Source organism: Apium graveolens, chromosome 4 (genome assembly GCF_009905375.1).
Source record: "Apium graveolens cultivar Ventura chromosome 4, ASM990537v1, whole genome shotgun sequence".
In the NCBI taxonomy this organism is placed as follows: Eukaryota; Viridiplantae; Streptophyta; class Magnoliopsida; order Apiales; family Apiaceae; genus Apium; species Apium graveolens.
In genome coordinates, this window is record NC_133650.1 from 77423240 (window position 1) to 77428841 (window position 5602).

General features: G+C 40.1%; 1 non-coding gene across 1 annotated transcript; it reads right to left on the minus strand.

The window, feature by feature from the left end:
• Positions 1-4296: 4296 nt before the first annotated feature.
• Positions 4297-4403, minus strand: LOC141722292 (small nucleolar RNA R71). Its single transcript, XR_012575310.1, has one exon. It is a non-coding gene; the product is annotated as a small nucleolar RNA R71 (small nucleolar RNA).
• Between the last annotated feature and the right edge of the window lie 1199 nt (positions 4404-5602).

The following is a 5602-nucleotide window of genomic DNA, read 5'->3' on the forward strand; positions in this document are numbered from 1 at the left end:
GTAGTTCAACCCTCAGGAAAGCAAATTCAGGCAAGTAACTCTGATTACTTGTGTAAATGATTATAAAGGAAATGTTGTTCATACCATGTAGAGTATTGAACTGTTTAAGCATGAAGCCCTTATTTTATGAGACCCATGTTTTATAAAACCCTGTTATTGATTTAAAGAATCCCTGTTCTTGATAACCTGTTATTGATAAGCCTATTGATTTCACTCATTGATAACCTGACCTTTCTGTTCAAGTTACTTATAATGCCATGATTCATATTGAACCTATTGATTATCTCGGTTAACTCTGTTTAATGATACCCTGATTCTCTTGATCACCTTATTGATCCCTAAGTCAATGCTGGTCTTTCTTATCTAGTGCCTTGTCGTCCTTGATACAGAATTCTTGTGAATTGTTCCTTGCGTATCTTTGATTCACTCCCTGAACTTTGTTTCTTTAAAATCTGAATTGAGAATGAGTTTCGACTTGAAAGAGTCTGAATGATTTCAAATGCTTGGTAATGATAAAATGAATTATAGTAAACCTATTTGTTTTTCCAAACTCAAGGTTTTCCAAATGAATTCATAATGGATTGGATTGAGACGTAAGAGGTTAGTGGGACTAGTCCAGTCATGGTAAGAGGCTAGTGGGACTAGTCCAATTTAAGGCTGAAATTATGCCGATTGGTACCTTAAAGACCGGAATGGAGGTCGATACGGGCTGATCACCCGTATATAATGAAATGGAAAGATAAAGTGATCCAATCAAGGGTTCTAAGTGAATATTTAAAAGGGAACTGAAACTTTTATTCAGTAAATTGATTTTGGAAATGAAAATGGTTTATATTGCTTTGAAAAGAGTTGATTATGTCATTGTGGAGCTTAAGGCTCGAGAACCCTGATCCTTGAAATTGTTGATCATATGATTGATTCTATATCTTGAAATACTGTTGCTTTCCTCTATCAGAAGATCTATTTTAATCCTATAATGATTTGTGATGAATGTCGGCTTTTGTCCTATTTCAAGCCTTATTTCTTGAAAGCCCAACTATTCTTCGGATACCTTTCCTTATCCCAAAGAAAAAAAAATGGAAATCTGCCACCTAGATTAATTAAAAGTAGAATGCCCTAGTTTGTTCAAAGTATATTATGATTTGATATTGTAGAGATGATATATAGTTACTTGCTGAGTTTTATACTCATTTGTTTTGTCTTAATCTAACCATGGCAGTTAAGCAAGAAGATGGCCAGGCTTAGGCGCACTGCTCGTAAGAGCGTACCTGGTGGTCCCTACCGTGTCGAGGGCTTCCGGTTGCCAGAGCAGGTAGTAGTTGTTATGAGTGAGCTCGCGCCTAGAAAGAAGTATTTAAAGATACAATGGGTTATCTGTCAGTTCCCAGCCGGAATCGATATTGTTTATTTAATAGTATTTCGGGCTTGTAAGTTATATTTTGTGATTGGTAGTTGTAATCTTGTCTCATACTTTATCCTGTTGATCCTGTTAGTAGTTGATCGGGGTTTATGCATATTTAATTATTAGATTAGAGGTGTGTGAGTCCTCATTTCCTAACCCCGAGATTGAGGGCGTCACAAGTTGGTATAAGAGCTACAGGATCTAGTCCCTGAGATAAGTTAGGTTTTAAAAAGGGTATTTTGGGAATATATCTATATCGCGAGAGAGTTCGACTCATCAAGAGTTGAGTTAGACTATTAGGTATAGTCTAAGTAAAGTGTTGATTGGTAAAGTGGAAACTAGAGTTAGGGTGTGAGATAGCTGGAAGCTTTATTTAACCCTAACATTGTTTCTTGGTTTCTGTTTTGTGTTTTCTCTCAGGATCCTAGTAGTGGTAGTGAATCAGACTCAGAGATTAGCTTGTCTGGTACCCCTGTAGACCCGGTTCTACGCTCTCCAGAGGAGTCTGTGTATGTTAGTTCAGACCCAGAGGAGGACCCTTCTGAGAGTAGTGAGATCCCCATGCAGATTTCACCCTTGAGGCCTGATTCAGAGACCCCTGCCCCTGAGCCAGAGTCGGAGATGCCTAAGATTGTTCCTGTCAGTGTTGGTGGCAAGTTAGCCCAGGACCGAGACTTTGTGTACTTCCGCATTCCTGAGTTAGGAGCTCTGGTAGATAGGTTGATTTGAGACTCTAGGCAGAGGACTTCGGTGGTGATGGAGGAGTGTGATAAATGGCATTTTATACCACTTAGAACGTCTTAAAATGGCTTAAATTGGTGTCTTGAAATCAAGTATTTTGTGTATTTGATGCGTTTTTCTAGTGATTATGCATTTCAGGGTATTAGTTGCATTTCGGAGAAGGAATCATCAAGAATAAGCCTTGGCATGTGTTCACCATTGCGAGAGGAAAAGAACGGGCAGATTACGGCGAAGAAACGGAGCAAACCTGGAAATTTTCTTGTAGGGTCCTGCGCGCCCGCGCAGCAATGCTGAGCGGCCGCGCAGCAGCCTTGCGCGCCCGCGCAGAAATGCTGAGCGGCCGCGCAGGGTCGGGGAAAAAGATATATTATTTTAGACTTCTACTTATGTTTGGCTTCCAACATCTATGTAATCTGAGTTTTATGGGACTATTATATAGGTAGATTTGAGACGTTTTTCATAGAGTATAAAGAGGAGATTATGTTTTAGATTGTGTTTGGCAAGAAGCGAAGGAGATAAGGAAGAAGACCGATTTAGCACACAGCAACGAAGAGGAAGCATATATTCTTGTGATTCTTGTTTCGTTGTAACGTTGGATGCTAGTTTTCTTGCTTTGACTTATTTACTCTTGTGACGTACTCTGTTTTAATATAATCAGTTTAGTTGTTATTTTTTTGTGTTTGTTTATCATGATTTCATATGAACCCATGATGGTGATAAGTTCTATTATGGGCTAATCGTGATCATGGGGTTGCAACGGATTTATTATGGAATTCTTTAGTTAATTGTTTAATACTTTAGTATGTGATGATTGCATGATATCTAGTATTGGTTGTGCGTATTCGTCTTATGTGCGTCGCGAACATATAAGATAGGGTGTTAATCTCTTGTGAAGCGACGGTGGATCTTGAGATTTAGAACTTGCCATGCTAGCATAGGTTCATGTACGTTGTGCATGATTAGTGGGTAACTCTAACAGTTTTATTTGCCCTATGTAATCAAAAAGGAATAACTTGTGCTTAAATCATTGTGTTGTCAATTTCTGTAGACATATAGGAACTCAACATAATTGATGACTATTCAACTTCTATCTTAATTGTGGATGCTTGGTAGAATGGTATTAGTACAATGAAAGTTGGCTTTTATCAGTTTCGTGTTATTCGATTAATATCATCACTGTCACATGCTAAAGGTAATAGCAATGGCTATAGAAGGAAGTAATAATGAAGTTGTGATCTAATGAGTGTTTTATTATTGATAAATTAAAGTGTTAGTTAAGTGGTTAATTAAGTAGTTAATTATAGTTAATATTTAATCAACAATTTTAAGTGTTATCTTAACATTGAGAAGTAATCATACATTGGTGAGTGAGTTTAATTAGACAATAACTTAGTCTGAGTCTCTGAGGGAACGAACTAGAAAGTATTCTATATTACTTGCGAACGCGTATACTTGCGTGAATATTAGTGCGTGATTTCGCCCTAACAAGTTTTTGGCGCCACTGCCGGGGACTCGGCGTATTTGTTTAGTTTATGTACTTACCATCATTGGTCATTAGGACTCAGTGATTAGGACATAGTAGTTAATTACTCTTTTCGGTTGTGTTTCAGGTACTTTAGCAAACGTTTATGCAAACTCGTTCTCGTGCTCGCAAGAGGACCTTAGATACAGCTGAGGAGAAAGACGAAGTTCTTGATACACCGGAGAAGTTAGATTTTGAGGATTCGGATTCAGGAACTGAGCAGAAAGAACCAGTAAACATGGGAGATCGTATTGTTCAAGCTGATCCAGCTCTTATGGATTTTTATCGGCCTAAAATTGATGACATTCAGTCAAGCATCCTTCATCCGGCTATTCAAGCTAACACCTTTGAGATCAAGCCGGGCACTATTCAGATGGTGCAGAATTCTGTTTCTTTTGGAGGAGCGGCAACTGAAGACCCCAACATGCACATAAGGAATTTTGTCGAGATCTGCAGCACTTTTAAGTATAATGGCGTGACTGATGAGGCTATCAAGTTGAGGCTTTTCCCATTCTCACTGAGGGATAAAGCTAAAGATTGGTTACATTCTGAACCAGCTGGGTCCATCACTACATGGCAAGATCTTGTGCAAAAGTTTCTGGTTAAGTTTTATCCAATGGCAAAGACTGCTGCTATGAGGAGTGCTCTTACTCAGTTTGCGCAGCAACCTACAGAATCTATGTGCGAGGCTTGGGAACGCTACAAGGAAATGTTGAGAAAATGTCCACATCATGGAATGCCAGATTGGATGGTAATCACTGGTTTTTATAATGGTTTGGGGGCCCAATCTCGGCCCATGCTCGATGCAGCAGCTGGAGGCGCCTTATGGGCTAAAAGCTATACTGAGGCGTATAATCTTATCGAGACGGTGGCTGCGAATGAGCATCAAAACCCAACTCAGAGGATGACGTCAGGCAAGGTAGCAGGTATTCTGGAAGTTGATGCAGCCACCGCTATTGCAGCCCAGCTCCAAGCGCTATCAATGAAGGTTGATTCTCTGGCTACGTATGGAGTTAATCAAATAGCTATGGTTTGTGAGCTTTGTGCAGGTTCTCATGCTACGGATCAGTGTTCTCTTGTCAATGAATCTGTTCAGTATGTGAATAATTATCAGTGACAACAGCAGCCTGTGCCAGCGACCTATCATCCTAACAACAGAAATCATCCAAATTTCAGCTGGGGGAATAATCAGAATGCTATTCAGCCACCATATCAGCAAGGAGTAAGTAAACAGTTTAACCCACCTGGATTCCAGCAACCACAGCAGTATGCTACAAGGCAATCATATCCTCAACAGGGAAGTGCAGCTGCACCTACTAGTGTTGATTTTGAGGAACTTAAGCTGTTGTGCAAGAGTCAGGCGGTTTCTATCAAGACCTTGGAAAATCAAATCGGTCAATTAGCCAATGCAGTGCTCAATCGTCAACCTGGCACTCTTCCCAGTGACACAGAAGTACCAGGCAGGAAGGAAGCCAAAGAGCAAGTCAAGGCTATTACCTTAAGGTCTGGAAAAGTAGCTGATGCTGAAAAGGCAAAAGAAGTCGAAGCTGAAGTTAGGGATGAAGAATCTAAGCAAAAGGAGAAAGCGGCGGAACCAAGGAAGACTACTGTTGAACACACTCTGCCTGAGGCTAATACAGAGGAGAAACAGCTCTATCCTCCACCATCTTTTCCTAAGAGATTGCAGCAACAAAAGCTGGATAGACAGTTCAGGAAGTTTCTGGAGGTGTTCAAGAAACTTCACATCAATATACCTTTCGCTGAGGCTCTGGAACAAATGCCTAGTTATGCGAAGTTTATGAAGACTATTCTTTCAAGGAAGGTGAAACTGGATGACCTTGAAACCGTTGCTCTCACGGAAGAATGCAGCGCTGTTCTGCAGCAAAAGTTACCACCAAAACTGAAAGATCCAGGAAGCTTCACCATTCCTTGTACCA